The 17,896-nt window shown below is 45.2% G+C and overlaps 1 protein-coding gene across 1 annotated transcript in view; it reads right to left on the reverse strand.

The window, feature by feature from the left end:
- ADCY2 (adenylate cyclase 2) overlaps positions 1 to 17,896 on the reverse strand; it is a 396,485-nt gene that overhangs the window by 199,035 nt on the left and 179,554 nt on the right. The window lies entirely within an intron of this gene.

Genomic DNA, 17,896 nt, shown 5'->3' on the forward strand with positions numbered 1-17,896 from the left:
ACTGATGCAGACTGTTCTCACACCAACACTGTACTTACTGAGCCTCGGTAAGTGATATTCCCTCTTATGTTCTGTTTATACAGGAATATGGTCAATTTTCAAACCGTATAACTCACTACTCTTGATGATAAAAATTCACGTCAACAAAAATTTGGGGGGAAAACAGAAAAATACAAAGAAAAACTAGAAAGAACCTATATGAGCCCTGTCCAGGAAGAACGCCTTACTGTCCATATGGCCTCATCCCCACTCCATGGCCCTCTGCATTCTCCAAACTGTTGCCAAACTTTGTTTTGCCAAGACCTCCACCTTGTTCCAAAAGGACTGAATTCATTCTGAATGCAGTGTTTTACTTTGCTTTTTAAAAATATTTGATCAGATTTTTTTCAGGTCACAAACATTCTGTGCAAACAGGATTTGGAATGCTTAGATAATGTTCGCTTCTATGCGCAACAACTTAGTTTTAGTCATACTACTCGACACTTCACTGATGCTCCTTGCATCGGCATTCTGCGATAGCGGTCTCCCTGACGTATAAAGCTTTGGCTCATGCTTCATCTTTTCCTTAGGTCGGCTAGTAAAACCCACCGAGTCAGAGGCCACGGCTATTTTTAGGTTCTCAATACATATCGTGGAATGGCTCTGAGGAAACTCTGCATTTATATTCTCACCCACAGTGTGGGACCCTGTCCTTTCAGTGTGTCCTCTTACCGAGCACACTACTCACACAGAGCAGGTGGCAGTGATGTGTAAAATGGATTCCTAAGGACTTCGCTCTTATGTGCTCAGGGCAAGACTTGCAGGTCAGAGGGTGGGTGGCCACACCTGGGTGAGGTGCCCCATCACCCCTCCTCCACATGACCTCATGTCTCACCAAATACGGCGCTAATGGCTTTTACAACAAAGGCAGGGCCTCAGCTTCCAGAAGCCCGGCATTCTTCTCTGAGAGCCTCCCATTAACATCAGCTTGTTGCTTCTTCTGATTATCTGATTGGAGAGGCTGGGAGAAGGATCTGGACCCCATGAGCCAAGCCTCTGCTCCTCTCGGGGGGCCTTCCCTCATCCCCTCTGTTCTCAGCCAGCAGAGCCCGTGGACCCTCACGCCCCTGTGCTGGGAGCAGGAGGAGCTGGGGTGATTCAGGGGAACGGGGTCACGTCCCTGTGGCCCAGACCCAAGCCCCATCTCCCAACAGCTGTAACGGTAGCAAAGATGATATCCTGTTCTCCATCCACCTGATGTCTTTGTCTCACTCTCCATAGGTTCTGAATACGGGTGGAAAACAGGGCTCCTCCAGCCCAGGGAAATCCATTTTGGGGACAGAGGGCAAAGCAGGACAGGGTTAGAAATGGGAAGAACGATATGCTGAGCTTCTCTCTGTGAATAACCACATGCCCCACAGAAGCAGGGAAGGGTTGTTCAGACCAGAAAGGCCTTCCAGTTGTCCATCGAGCCCACAGATCCTGGAGGCGGAGCGCTCCCACAGCTCGCCCTCGCTAGCACAGCAGCCCCTGAAAATGTCCTTTTAGGTAACCCCATCCTGCCCCAGGAGAACAGACGATTCAAGTATTAACTTTGGGTATTGCTGTGTGTGTGATGTGTGCACAGTGATATGTATATGGGATATATTTGTCATGTGTGCGTATGCAGTATATGTGTACAATGCGTGTCATGTGTGTGGCGTGTGTGAGCTGTACGTGTGACCCGTGCATGTGATGCATACGTACCTCTGGCATGTCTCCGAGTGACGTGTGGGATTCATCTGTGTCTATGGTACGTGGTTTGTGTGACGTCTGTGACATCTGTGTGCACGCTATGTGTGTCATAGATACACGTCATGTGTGGCTTTGTATGACATGGGCATGAGCCATGTACATCTCTGTGTAATAACTGACGTGCATACATGACACGCCCGTGATCTGAGTGGGAGGCATGTGTGCTGGTGCTGTGTGTGTAAGTGTGAGCACCGGCCCAGAGAGTGGGAGTGGGGCGTGGGGGAGGGGGGGGCGACTTCACTGTCATTTCCAAACATTTCTAACGGCAGGGGGCGCCTCTTCCTCCCACAGCCATACTTGCAGCCACCACGGCTGTGGACGTTGATCACGTGAGCACAGGGGCACACACGTTCATTCAGCCCCCCAGGACTCTGCTTCTGCAAAACGACCGTCAACTTTGCTAGATTCTCCCAACTCCGTCACTGCTGGATTTGCTTTCAAGGACGGAGCACCAAGAATGCAGACAATGAGGAAAGCCAACACAAACCAGACCGCTCAGAATTAGAAAATGCTATCTCTTTCCTTATTAGATACAGCTGAAATAATAACTTAGTGATGATCTAAGGGAGATTTTTCTTTTTCTCTTTAAAAAAATGCCTTCAAAGCAAAAATGTCAACATTTTAGGAAGTTTCCTTCAAAATGAGGACCAAATGTAAGCAACAGAGTCTGATGACGCCATCCGCTGTCCCCGGGAGCCCCCTCGGCAGGGTGCATGAACGGGGCGCTTCTCTCACAACCCTGGAGCCAGCCACCGGAATGACGAGTCCTGCCTTCTCCTGTCTTCTACTGAGGATCCCCATGATCTCCTCTGAATCCCCCCGGGCCCAGAGCGGGGCAGGTGTTCTGTGGTCCTATGGATGGGCTGCCCCACCCCGAAGTCCTGTTGTGGGGGCACGTGTGGTCCCTGCCACCACCCCCACCTGATTGCCGAGGCTGTGCTGCCCTCCGGAGGGACGCAGCCAGTGGACTCCGAGCTCTCAGCTCCCACCTGAGCCAACAATACAACGGCTTGCATTCTGCACAGGCAGCTGCGTGGGGCCCTTTCTTGCAGCAGAACCACTGGCCCCAAGTCACAGCTCTTTATGACTGCGGCCACTTCTTCCCACTCACAGGGACCATGAGGGCAACAGGCCCCTCCGCCCTTCTGGGACCGGCTGCTTCCTCCACCAGGACACCTGCTGCTCTCACCGGAGTGTGTCACCTCCCCCTCCAGCTCAGGCCAGCATTCGAGTGGCTGTGTCTGGACTGCACTTGTAGGCTGAAGCCAGGGTCTCCCGCAGGCCCACTGGGCCCCTGCCCATCGCCGGTATGGTCACCAGGCAAACGCTTCCGGTCTGCTACAAAGCACCCCCACAATCTACAAGGGGAGCCTGTGTGTTGGAGGACAAAGGGAGCTCCCGAAAGACAAATATGGCTTCCCTGGTCTCAGCCTGACACAGCGTGTTGGCAAATCTGTCCTGGAACCGAAGGAAAAACCTGCTTGCGGGTCAGTCTGGAGGCTGCATTGCTTCAAACGACACGGAATTCGAACACTTTCTGGCTACTAACAGGTGGAAAGAATGTATTCACCAATTTGTATTTGGATATGCAAAGGAAATGCTTAAGAAATAAACAACTAGGGGCACCTGGGTGGCTCAGCTGGCGAACATCTGCCTTCGGCTCAGGTCATGATCTCGGAGTCCTAGGATCAAGTCCCACATGGGGCTCCTTGCTCGGCAGGGAGCCTGCTTCTCCCTTTGCCTGCTCTGTCTGCTGCTCCCCCTGCTTGTGCTCTCTCTCTCTCTCTTTCTGACAAACAAATAAATAAAATCTTAAAAAAAACCACAACGAAATAAACAACTAAGAGTTTCAATGCCAAGTCAAATATGGGAAATTTTTCTGATGGAAAAAATTAATTAAATTTTCTGATACCTGCTATCACCCTGAAATACGGTACTCTTTAAGGTTAATAATAGAACTTGGCCCTAGCATTTTAATAACCACAGGAATTTACAAATGTGATTGATGTCCTAAAGCGCCTTCCTTTCAAAAGGGTGCATCATATAATGACTTGGTATAAAACCCAGGGCACCAAGGAAATGATTCACTTAAAATGTTCTTTTCAAAAATAAAATNGCCAAGTCAAATATGGGAAATTTTTCTGATGGAAAAAATTAATTAAATTTTCTGATACCTGCTATCACCCTGAAATACGGTACTCTTTAAGGTTAATAATAGAACTTGGCCCTAGCATTTTAATAACCACAGGAATTTACAAATGTGATTGATGTCCTAAAGCGCCTTCCTTTCAAAAGGGTGCATCATATAATGACTTGGTATAAACCCAGGGCACCAAGGAAATGATTCACTTAAAATGTTCTTTTCNTCCCACTCCCCCTGCTTGTGTTCCCTCTCTCGCTGGCTGTCTCTATCTCTGTCGAATAAATAAAAAACAAAATCTTTAAAAAATAAAAAAAATAAAAAAANCCTTTCAAAAGGGTGCATCATATAATGACTTGGTATAAACCCAGGGCACCAAGGAAATGATTCACTTAAAATGTTCTTTTCAAAAATAAAATCACAGCATTTTATTTTCTAGAAAACTGTTAGGCAGAACACATGATGAAACACCCCATTTTCACAATGTTGGATTTGTTTTATAACATCAAACCTTCGTGGTGCCTTCTTTCATCTCGTCGCTCCATTTAGCTACTTTTGCATCTGTCAGAAAACAGGAGAGGGAACTTGGCCTCCCACGAGATGTCTTGGAAGAAAACAAATTGTTTAGGGTGAAAACAGTGGCGAAAAGTTTACCCGGAAGAGTCAAACCGGGCCTTGAAGTGGAGCGCAGCCCAGTATAGGGGATCTTCCCGAACCGCTGGGGAAAAGATGCTCAGCCCAGCCGCTCCCCAGTCCCCACCTGCACCTTATATACCTGGGGTCATCTGGCCAAGCTGCTCGGAGATTCTCAGAACTGATAAATCCAAACATACCTTGCATCTTTTCATCCTTCCGAGGGCTCAGAAGAAAACTACCGGGAGGATGGACATGTTTTATCATTTCACCTTATAGGCAAAGAAATGGTCTAAAAAGTTGAGAGATTTGAGGACAGATCCCTAGGCAGGCGAGGCTCTGGAGTATTCCTGTTCCATCCCACACTGCCCCAGCTCATATGGGTCAGGCAGTTCGTCCAGCATGATCCGACCGTCTGCTAGGGCATGGGGAAGGTATTTCTAGGGAATTTTTGAAGAGATGTGTTATACTGTAAGAAGCTCATAGTTTTTTTCTTTATAAAGCATCTGTATCTTATGCTATAAAGCATTTCGACCATTTATGTTATTTTAAGTGGCTGTGTTTTGGAGGCCACCTGTCCACGGAGCTTTTAACTGGGGATGCTGGCATGTCTGTGTGTGTTCAAAGAAAGTAACACCGGGGTTGAGCTGCCTCTAATGGATCACGTAACCAAGAGCAAAGGCCCTGAGGGTTCTCTCACTTGGGAGGAGAACATTCAAGTGTGTGAGTTCACTGTCCTTAAACATCTGGGAAATTACCATGTGGCTTAGATGACCACTCAGAAACTTTGCAACTCTGAGATTTCATGCATTTTAAAGAGTTCAGTCTTCCTGCTTTTAATCTTAGGATAGGGGCTGCAAACTACAATGCCCACAGAGGACGGCAGACAGACACACGCGCTGAGGGCAGGCTTCTGGGAATGAGAGGAACAGCATCACTTAAGGACGTGATTTCTCCAAGAATTAATAGCACAGGGTCGAAGGAGAAAGGACACTATAGCATTTGAAATGGGTCATCAGTTTAAGACAGCGCAGATCATAAATATGCAAAAACACCAATTATAAGTCAAAAGAAAATAAAAGGAATACAAGAACGTGATGAAAAGAGCTGCAAATGAATATTCAGCAAGCTCACTGCATCTCATAAGCATCAAATCTGGCTTAAATAAAACAATGCTCTCACTCGGGAGAGAAAATGATCCGGTAGCATTTCCCTTAACGGAGCTCTCAAACATTCTGCAGAGACTCCCAGCGCCAGCTCCTCAGCATTCCTTGCGACTCCGAAAGAATTAAATTTGCTATGCCCTGGCCTAAGGGTTTCTGCTTTTTATCACGTAGTGAAGACCAGAAATATTGTGCTTTGGATAATCACATCCAGTGATCCTTAGGTCAGGTGTTAGAATTCTCTAACTCAAAATCCTTCCAAATGAATAGGAGTGGAGTCAGAAATAAAGTCTGGTGGACTGAAAGTGAGTGTCCACCCAAATTCATAGTTGGAAGCCCTCACCCCCAATGTGATGGTATTTGGAGGTGGGGCCTATGGGAGAAATTGGGGTGTAGATGAGGTCATGAAGATGAGGCTCGTCTGATGGGATTAGTGTCTTTACAAAGAGAGGAAGAGACCAGAGCCCTCTCTCTCCACCGTGTGAGGACACAGGGAGAAGGGGCCAGGAGAACTCTCACCAGGAGATGAATCACGAGGCACTGAGAGCTGGGATGCCCCAGACTCCAGAACTGAGAAGTAAATGTGTGTAGTTTGAGCCACCGAGCTGTGGTGTTGTATCATGGCAGCCCAGGCAACTCAACGATGGGCATTATAGGGCTCTGAGTTTATGACTGGAATAGAAAATCAGGAGGCAATTTGATGCAATTTGATTTCCTAGGAAAATGGCCACTGAAAACAGATAGTATGGCTGATTGTGACCCTTACTGTCACTATCCTCTTTTATATTACATTTGTTAATATTAAGTCTTTTTGAATAGCAAGCATCGTGTTATTTTTCCAGCCACATTTGGGTTGAAGGATAAAGAATCTCATACATAGATGGGGCTCAAGTCCATTATCACAGGTAGAAAAAACGGGAGGTGGGGGGAACATTTGAGACCCTTGCTTGTCTCAGAAGGGTGCCATCAGCTCATCATAAGCCAAAAGGAAGAGATGAGCCTAGAAGATACTCAAGACCTTGATAGAAAGTTCCTCCCACAATGCAAGTCACTGAGAACGCAGCTTCCCAAGAAGGGAAAGCTGACTTAACCAAACAGAAAACCAACCTTGTACTTCTGAGCTCAGTGTCTACAGATCTGAAATGGATGGGGACAAGATTGGCATGATGAACAGTTGAGAATAACAAAAAAGAGACAAAACACAGAGTTTCCAATTTTCTGAACTCTGTAGGAAAAGACAACACCAGCCTCCCTCCATTGAGATTCATGGCTCACTCTCCTTCCTGCAGAGGAGGGCAATATCACACTGTTTATTCTCTTGTGTCTTCTCTCTTTGACTTCAGGCACATGGAACAATCTCAGCATTTGGGGCTTAGCTCCTCTCCACCATGGCAAGAGAGGAGACCAAACAAGGAAGTTGTAGGGGAAGGAGGGGACCACTTCTACTATAACTCACATTGCACACTTCTCCGGCATCCAAAGTGGGGCCCCTCGTTTCCTTCGTATTGTGACCAGTTCTGCAGGCTTTTCTCCAGAGCAATGCTATCAGACATTTCTCTCCCCACTCCCTTCAGTGTCAACAGAGCTCCAAGTCCAGGTCCGAGAGCACCTGATGACAAAGCTCGTCTCTGTCTGGTCCCAATGCTCTCTCCTGCCACCCAGCCTGCTGGCACGGTGATGCTTGGATGATTACACCTGACATTTTGTTAATCACCCAATCAATGATTAACTGAACTTTACATCTCGGCTAATCCCCCATAGAAATCATTATCACCTTGGTCTTTGGGAGTCCAAAGAGTCGAAAGGTTAATTATCCCCAAGAGATTCCATTCTGCTTATTTCAGAAACTTAAGGGAACAAATGGTCCTGGATCCAAGGGGTTATTAATTGTAAGTCTCTGAATCTCCCCAAACTCTTTCTCCCATATGTAATGACACACACACAACAGAACACATTTTAAGTGATATGTCTCAGGGCTTTTCAAAACTTTAAGAAATGTAATTATATACTAATTAAACCCAAATTTTACTAATCTTAAATCAGCTTTCCTGAGGATCTGTACCAAGCAATATACAATTTGCTTAATTCTAGAGATTTCCATGAACTTAAAAGTGAAAAAAAAATTTAAAACATTTTAGAGTTTCATTAATTAAAATCCTCTAATTAATCTGAAACAATGAAATGTAGCTTCATTTAAACACCATACAAAATTCTCTTCATTCATCACCACTTAATGGGCGACACGTTTGATCTGCACCCACACATTAAAAAATTTAAAAGCCAAAAGGTGTTCAGATTCAAATAACAAATACGACCAAGGCTATCAGGGACTTCAGTCTGTGTGACTTCGTTCAAGATGAAATGATAATTCTATTTCACGGTGCACATGCGAGATAAAGATTTCCTTTCAAAGAATACAGTGCACCGGAAGGGACGCAGGCATGCCTTTTGTGGATACATGGGGAAGTTTTGCATTGATGGTCTGTGACATGCTTCAGTCCCATTACAACCTCACAGCAGTAGGTAAATTTAGAATTAAGCAAACCAAGCGCAGAGCACCCTTCTGACTATGACTGAATAAGAGGACACTTTAGGAAGGTAAGCAGACCTAAATGTTACCAAATGTAACGTGACGACAGAGGGACAACTGCCTAGGGAAGAGGCATAGCAACACAGGGACGGCACGGCCAATCTTGGGCATGAACTTAAACGTGACATTAGTGAGTGCGTTCACAGAGAGGCGACAGATCGCAAACTCCTGTGAAAACAAGACTCCAAGTACAGGAGAAACACAATGAGTGCTGTGATTCAGAAGGTCTACTTTTGAATTGGAAAGCCCGTTTTAGTAAGTCACACTGTAATTAAAAAAAGATAAATCACTGCCTGGATGCATACACTGAAACCTTTTGTGAATAGGAAAACAAAAAAATTTCCTGTTACAAACTAAACTTTAGATGTTTCCTTAATGATACCAATTATGGGAGGGGAGCCCTGGCAGCAGCTTCCCTTTTAATAGAATAAAAGGCCGATATGAACTTAAAGACAGTCTCGCTCCCCAGAGCGTTCTCCCCTCTTCTACTCTGTAGAAAGTGATGTAATGAATGTCTCATCTCGGCTATTGTTAAACCATCATCCGCTGTGTGTGGCATTTCTGCAAAGGAACGGAAGCCCCAAATGTCTAAGGAATGCACGTTTTACCGTCTCAGTGGATTCTCTGGTAATTTCTAAATAATCTGTCTTTAAAACTGAGTACTGTGCTGGTATGAACGGAATTGCAACCCCACCGAATTCAATGCCAGCCTGAACACTGTGTTCTGTAAGACAGCAAAGACACGTTTTTAATGCCGTCCACTCCAGATCTTGATTTCTGGTCAATTTCAACCAGAGACTATACATTAGTTTTGCCCAAATCACCAAGAAGCATCTTTTGTTTTCCCAAACGACCACGTGTGCAGTTTTCCCAGGTGGCAGCGTTCATGGACCATAATCAAAAAGAGTGGACTTGGCTAAACTGTAGTGGGTGCGTGGGGCACCACGACGCGACATGCCAGCTGGGGCGGCTGAAACAACGACGTCGATGTGGCCACGGTTCTCAAGGCCCGAAGGTAGATCAAGGTGTCGGCAGGTCTGGTCTCCCCTGAGGCCTCTCCTTGGCTTAGAAAGGGTCTTCGTGTTTGATTCTAGCTGTGCCCCTGCACACTCTTTTCTCTGCATGAGCTTCTCTACACATGGTGGTGTCTCCCCGTGGGTCCTAATCTCTTCTTCTGATAGGGTCCCAGGCAGCCTGCACGAGAGCCCGCCCAAACAGCCTCCTTTCTCCCTCAGCACCTTCACATGCCCTCTCTCCACATGCACTCACATTCGGAGGTGCTGGGGGCTGGGGCTTCAACATACCAATTTTTTTGTGGGTGGCGGAGGCACCACTCAGTCCACAAAAACATGATGCTGAGTTTTACAGACACATCATTTATACATTGCCAGAGAATCCACGGAAACATTAAAACGTGCATTCCTTAGACATCTGGGGCTGGTCATTCTTTTGCAGAAATGCCACACACAGCGGATGATGGTTTAACAGGAACAGAGATGAGACATTCATTACGTCCCTTCATTTAACCAACGTTATTGAGCATTCATTTATGATCAGCTAAATGTTGCACCCCCTCCCCATGAAATCAACGTCATTGGAATAAATGCAGTAAAACAAACCAACAGTACAAGCCAACAAAGCAAGTGAACAAACACAGGTGACACAAAGCAAGCTTGTCATGAGTGGGTCAGTGAGTCGGCCGCGGTAGCTGCTAGGCTCTGGGGGCATCGCAGACACGGCCATCATGGCTGCCCACAGCTAGCTGTCTTATGAGAGAAGGGTGCCGTGGTGGAAGGCAGACTTATGATAAGTGGAGCATACTTCCTCCAACATTATTACAAAATTTTCCTTGCAAAAAGTGAAGCCACTAAAACCACGAACGCAGAAGTTCCCAAATTTCCCTGTTTCACAATGCTCAGTGTCTCATGAATTTTTCATAACATTCCTAGGCCAAAGGACATACCCCAAAGTATTGTTTACTAAATAGTAATGTCCAGAAAAGTTAAGTATTATGACCTGAAAACCTAGTAGTTGTTGGGGAGAAAAAAAAATATATATATAGAAATAAATCATAATATTTTTGTTTCATTCTGAAAAGACCCAGAGACTTACGATGGGCCCTCAACAGCCAACGTGCTTGTGGAGCATTTTGTAACTTCACAACCACTGGATTCTGATTCAGCAGTGCCACTCACAATTCCTGTTCTGTCTTGACTTCTTGAATTCTTGAAAATGTAAAATAGTGTGAGGTGTTCCCCAAGGGGTGCTCTGGCACAGAGTTTGGGAAACCACATCACTAATAAACTACAGTTTCAACAAAATAAATAATGAACTCAACAGGATTGAAAGCGTTATTAAAATCATGATAGGCATGAGATGTATTTTGTCCTTTGTAAACTCTTAAAAGGTAAACTTGATTAGACCAAAAATCTGAGACTTGTTGGCAGCTTATACAGAGGTGTTTGCTTCTCCTAGATAATACCTGAAAGTATTATTGTGCAGGTTTTTAGAAGATCCAGCTCAGAGTAGCTAACCCTGATGGGTTTAACCTGATGGGTTCAAGTCTTCTGCCTATCGATTTTGTGATTGACTCGATGCTGAGGCAGGGTCAGAAGGAGAATGCTACCCAGAATCCCACGTTCATCGATGCAGGAACTACACAAGGGGGAAGTAAGTTTGGGATAAAAGTTGGCAAAAATGCCGTGGGAAAAGGAGAAAAAGAAGAACAAAGTCTTGTGTCACTGCCAATGGCAGGTACTTCCTTCCTCAAGCCCCCTTGTCTTCCTCAGAGACGAGAAGCAGTGACCTACTCCACTTCATCAGCCAGGGTCTCACCCAGAAACGAGGGGAAAGTCTCCCGAAATGAGAATTTACAATGCTTTCCAGACGGCGAGCTTCACACACACTTTTTCAGCTTGTAAGAAAAGTAAGCAAGAAAGCCCCGACCTTCATCTGGGACTGTCATGATCATATTTTAAAACTCTAGTGTTTCCAAGTCTAAGTGCATTTCTGGGATGAATTAACTTGCTTCCTGATGGCGCGAAGAAATGCTGCAAGCCAGGGAGGAAACAGAAATCCATCCAAGGCTACCAGAACTCCAAAGAACACGTATAAAAAGTTGAGAATCTTCATTTCCGTTCTCCAGTGGACACATTACATAAATAAACTTGCCCACTAAAAAATCAAGAGTAAAATGATTCGATGATTAGTCCACAGGTACTCATTTTTTTAAGGACCAAAATAAAGAACAGAAATCCTGGCTGATAAGTCATGATTACTCCTTTATTTTGTATCACATATAAATCAGGCCTTAACCAATTAGAGCAATATTTACTATCTCACAATTTATTTTAACTATTTGAGAAACATGGCAATGCCATTCTTTATGATTGAATAAGACGATTCAGGGCATGAAATTAAATAGAGCTGCACAAAAGTTTACTGAATGTTTAAGAAACAGAGAGAATAGCCTGAGAACTGGTCTTTACACGAGAAAGAAGAGGTGGGCCGTGCAGAGTTTCCCACAGTCAGGTGGTCCTGATGGCGGCCTTCCTCCTATCAGACAAATTACCCTGCTGTGCTTGCTAGGGGCACACTTTTCACAGCTCAAGGACTTCCACAGGCACTGCCCTGAAAGACGCCGATGAGAAAAAAACAAAACACATGCCCAGCATCAGAACCACACAGCAGAAATGAAATGGCTGAAAGCATATGATTTTAAGAGTATGCATTTAGAAATTGCTTTGTTTAGATGAAATTTGACAACCAACTTCCACAAGGTGCAAGGAAAACCGTTTTTAATCTCCAGGCTCAAGAGAACCGCACAGACCCGGACCATCACCCCGGGTTATCAATTGTCTCCAGGCAATGGGATGCTGGGCTCTAGTTCATTCCTGACTTTCTCCCAACAACAAGCCAGGCTGGTCCTAACCACTCACTCCTTACAGCACACAACCCTTCCTTCTCCGTTTCTCATTTTCCCTCGTGACCAACTCTTAAGGGCTTGTCTGCTTGAGCTCTTTCCACTACTTTGATCCCCGACTCTCCACATTCCACTTCAAACTAGGTAGCAACCTCAAGATGCCACTGAAAGTACCCCCATCAAAACCACTGGCCCCCTTCCATTCCCCTCCTCACTCCCTAACAGGACTCTGGAGGAGCGCCTCAGCGGCCCCTGGTCACTTTCTGCTGTCCAAAAACACCACCTCTCTCGGCTTCCTGGGCTCCATGCTCCCCTGGGGTCCACTTATCCCACTGACTACTCCCCCCAACTCCAATGTTCCACTCTCCGGGGCACCATGGGGGCCCCCTGATTTCTCCCTTTCCGAGTCATCCGTGCACCTGCCTTCTTCAACACCAATTCCCAAAGGCAGACCTCTAGCCCAGATCTGGCTTCTGATGCCTGCATTCAGAACAGCTGGCATCTCCCCTTCAATGTCTGCCCGAAACTCCTCCATGCCCTGCCCCACGGCACCTTCAACTTCCGTTCATGTGATACCCCCCAACTCTGCTCTAGGCACCATGCCCTCCTCTGAGGTCCTCCAACTTGCTCATTGCTTCAGGCCCAAGGCCTTTGCACACACAGCTCTCTGGGCCTGAGAGAGCCCCTTCCTACCCCTCTTCCCATATGGGGCCATTCTTCTTCTCCCTGGCTTGTAGGTCAGCCCCTCCCCGGCGTGCTCTCTGAGGGCCTCCGCGTCACTTACCAGCACTATGCCCAGTTATCTCCTCCAAGATTACTTACCCAAAAAACACAATCATTTGTATTTATTCATCTGTTTATTGCCTGTCTCTCCTGCTCTGCTCTATGTTCCAGGATAGCAAGGATCCCATCTATTTTATGCCCTTATGTATATGTTAGGTAATTTCTAAAGGGTCTTTCGTGATGTGGATTTGGAAAATATTCTTTGAATGAATGAATATAATCCCTTACAACCACATGAATTACTACATCAGAATTGGAGAGATCCTAATTCATACATGGAATAAAAATATATCCTTTCATTTAACGGGTATTATTGAGGGCCTACTATGTGCCAGGAACTGTTCAAGGTACAGGGACTTTAATCTTGAGAATAAAGGCAAAAATCCTTGCTTGCCCTCATGAAGCTTACATTTAAATACGATTTTTGTCCTTGGATCAATCCGCTCCTTTGTTCTGCCTTTCATATTTGGAAATAAAGCTTCCTGGTTGCTTTTTAAGATGTTAGCCCTAATATCAGGGTTATGCTTTGACATGCACCTAGTGTTCCTGCAGTAAATCCACGCAAATGACACCTAGGACAGACATGAAGAATTTGGACCCCAAACGGTCCTATCAAAGTTATCCTGAAAAGACAATGCAGACATGTGTTTTATCACCTGAAAGAGAATGACACTCTCCTAGGCTGACCAGATTTGACTCTGATCTGTTGGGTAAACATCTAAAGAAAAGATGTGTGTTAAAAAGAGGGGGGATGAGTAGGTGGTGAAGATTTTAATTCTGGAAGCACAGAAAAAGGCCAGTCTGATGAAAACAGTGCTGTCCAGAGCAGATGGCATCTTGTGAGCTGATTCTAGTACCTGGCCCACCTGGCTGGTGCACTCCCCCGCGGATGTGCGTACTTAAGGCTTTCAGAAGTTGATGTCTTAAACCATGCATTCTCAGTGGGGGCCAGATCAACCCCCAGACGGCAAGCATTTCTTCTTGGAGAAAGCAAGAAAAAGTACCCTTTTTTTTTTTTTCTTTTTTTTTGAGTGAGTGAGAGTGTGCATGGGGGGTTGGGAGGCAGGGCAGAAGGAAAGGGAGAGAGAATCTTAAGCAGGCTCCATACTCAATGCAGGGCCTGATAGGGGGCTCAGTGTCACAACCCTGAGATCACAACCTGAGTGGAAATCAAGAGTTGGACTTAACCCACTGAGCCACCCAGGCACCCCAAGGAAAATTATTTTTTAAATGCATAATGCACAGACCTGCATACATCACTTAAATAGATATGCAATATTCCCGGGGTACTGGCGGAGGGGGGTTAGTTAGGGGAGGAAATATCTAAAATGGCTCTTCAGGAGAATAATAATGGAGAATAGTCAAGAAACACTGCCTTAAACATCGTCTGTGCTATCTCCATACTCATGGATGACCTCGGGTAAGGAGGCTTCTTGATACAGAGAGAGGTGGTGAGAGGTAATTTCATACAACTATCTGATCTACTGATTCCTCGTGATAAATTAAGACATTAACTCCATGGGTTTAAATATCATTATTTTTCACTTTTGTTAGAGCAAGTCAGCCTCCCAAGTTTGGCGAAGTTTGGTTTACTTACAAGATTACACTCAGAGCTCTCTAGACTGAAGGCCACTCCCCGTAGGAGAGAAAGCACCCAGATGGACAGACTCTGCCTGTGTAGACAGGCTTCCCCAGGTGACACATTTTCTGACTGATGACATCATTCTTCAAATTAAGACCAATTTATCTCTGACTCCACCAGCCACAGATTTAAATACACCCTTCTTAATCTATGTATGTTTCCCATTGGGTATTGCGCATAACTCCCGCCAAATTCTGCAAGTGACTTTCCCCATCATAGCCACAATGAATCTAATGAAAACACCAGGATCACATACAAATGCAAATTTCACGCACAAACTGTGCTCCTTTGGGGAACTGAAGACTGACGTCTTAAAGCGCACTGCGATTGTAATTGCCACACAAATATCTCCTCTGATTTGTGTTTCGGAATGGAAAAGGCAAGGTAAGGCTTCACCAAGGTGCTTTCCTCCCATGAGGTCCTTGCAGCAAGGTCCTGAAATGGGCTGTGCCTTGGAGTCACCTGGCAATTTAAAAAGATAGGTATGTGCCCAGGACCCACACCTAGAGAGTCAGCAGGCTATTATTTTTTTTAACATAAATCTCCCCGGATTTATGCACTGGGAATGGAGAAACTGACATCAGATAAGAAGTAGAGAACTAGCCTTGAACTCTAGCAGAACAAAGAAAGGACTCAGGGGGATGGAATGAATAAGGGTTCATGCTAATGAGGAAGTGCTTCCTCCAAGGAGGTGGGCTTTGCTATTCAAACTAAAAATGTGAGGTGTAGTGTGATTATCTAGACCAAAGGAAAGGCATCCTTCTGCTCATTTAGGAGGGCCCTGAGCAGATCGCTGCTGATCGAAGGAGGGAGGTGAAGGCTTCGGTCCAGGTGGCAGAAGCTGGGCCTGGATACAGCCGAGGCTGAACGCTGGGATAAGGGTGGTGGAGAAGTGAGGTTCCAGAGCTGAGCCAACCCCAACCTCAGATATGCACATGGGAACAGACAAATGGAATTTCAGAGGACCCACAGGAGCAGCTGAACTAAGGCCAGGGGGGAGGGCTGGAAGACAAGACCTGGGTACTGTGACATCAGAGAAATATTCTCAGGAGGACAGGCTTCCCTGTAACTTCCAAAGGAATATTTTTAAATGCAGTTTTTCAGATTACAGAGCCCCTAGCTATAATGTACCCCTACGTTTCATTCTGAAAGCAAAGAGCACACATTCAGTAGTTTCTAAGACAAATGGAAAACAGAAATCATCACGTTAAAACCAGTTAATAAACCAGCATTCTGAACTTCTATGTCATTCTCTTCTTGTTCTTTTGTTAGAACGAGTCAGCATCCCAGGTCTGATAGTGTTTGGATAGCAAAGCTGATAAAGTTGGGATTAATAAGGGGATTACACTTCACAGCCTGCAAAAACACAACCCTGCCCTTTGCATCAATATGGATGGACCAAGAGGGTATTATGCTAAATGAAATAAGTTAGACAGAGAAAGACAAATAGCACATGATTTCACTTATATGTAGAATCTAAAAACAAGATAAGCAAACAGAAAAAAAAACAGACACTTAAATACAGAGAACAAACTGACAGTTGACAGACAGATGGGGAGGGAGGATGGGTAATGTACAGAATATGAGTCATGTACAGAAGTGTCGAATCAATATGCTGTACACCTGAAACTGGTATAACATTGTATATCAATGACACTTCAATAATAAATTTAAAAAATGCTCCCACGTGGAACCTTTGGTAATAAAAAAATGTTGCATTTGTATTTAAATGATCATTGGGTTGCCGGGGTGGCTCAGGTGGTTAGGCATCTGACCCTTGATTTCAGCTCAAGTCATGATCTCAGGGTCATGGGATTGGCCGAGTCTGGCTCTGTGCTCAGGAGGGAGTCTGCTGGAGATTCTCTCTTCTTCTCCCTCTGCCCCTCCCCCATTCCCACAGACATGTGCACGCTTTCTCTAAATAAATAAATAAATAAATAAATAAATAAATAAATAAATAAATAAAAGATAATTAAAAAAAACTAAATGATCACTGACCAAGTTTAGATTTAAATGTAAAACTGTCTTTTATAAATAACAATATTTTAAATTGCATTAAATCATATAAATAAATAATATATTCAATTGTATATAATTTTGCATTGATGACTGATGAATGAACTCATGCACATGATTACTGTCTGCAGAATTTATTTTTTCCAGGTCTCTCCTTCACCTCCCCACCCCTTCTCCCACTGAACCACCAGTAGGTTCAGGCCCGCTGGAATCAAGAGGAGAGAATTTTGAGTGAATTGCCCATGTTATGTCATGTCATGTCATGTCATGTCATGTCATGACAGCAGGGGCCATCCCATTACCACCTATGATGTTCTCCTCCACAGGCTGTATTCACGCCCCTAAGAACCCATCTGTGGGCATGCCCACAGACACGGTGCACGCTGCGCCTGAGTGACAATAGCCTTCCTCGGGTTTACCAAGAGCTGCAGAATCGCTGCACTGGGGCCTTCTGTCAGTGGAGGTGGCCGCCATGCCACGTTCTAAACAGCTGACTGCCCGCTAAATTAGTAGCCATTCCTATCAATCCTGGCATCGGGCAGGATGGCCGCATCACGTGTGGTGAGGGTCTCTAAGAACCAGGCTGGGTTACGCAAGCATTTGAAGGGAGTAGCTGGGTAACACCTTTTCCAGCCCCTCTCTCCACGTACCTACAGAGGACAGAAGCCCACACACTTGCTTCCCCAGGGTTTCTACATAGCTGTGAGTGGAACCAGATGTGAATCAAGTCAGCTCTGGAAAAGGAAGACTCTCTGTGTTGGCTTTTAATTTCCCACTAAAAAGGAACAGACACAATTCATGGGAAACGTTCTTTTTCCTACTCCTACTTGCTTTGAATGCAGATGAAATGGCTGGATCTGCAGCAACCTCCATACAACTGTGAGAGAAAAAACCAATGGACTCTGGAAACATCAGATTTCATTGATCTACTGGACCAAGGTCAGTGGCCCCTCCACCTTTGGATTTCTTTTTACTGGAGGCAAGTAAATTTCCATTTGCTCAAGCCTCCATAGTTTGATTTTCTGTTTCCTGCAGCCAAATGTGAGGCTGACTCATCTGGTTGGGATAGCCCAATTGAGTTAGCAAACACAGCTTTCCCTGTGTTGTGGCATAAGCTTCTGTTACTAGTTTTCTGAGTGTGTTTGGTGTAAAGCAAATGAATGAGTTGAGACCACACATGAAAGCTATGTATGGAATGAACCCTAAATAGTCTGGCAAGCCAATAAGAGAAGGA

The sequence above is a fragment of the Ailuropoda melanoleuca genome, chromosome 3, assembly GCF_002007445.2.
Source record: "Ailuropoda melanoleuca isolate Jingjing chromosome 3, ASM200744v2, whole genome shotgun sequence".
Classification (NCBI taxonomy): domain Eukaryota; kingdom Metazoa; phylum Chordata; class Mammalia; order Carnivora; family Ursidae; genus Ailuropoda; species Ailuropoda melanoleuca.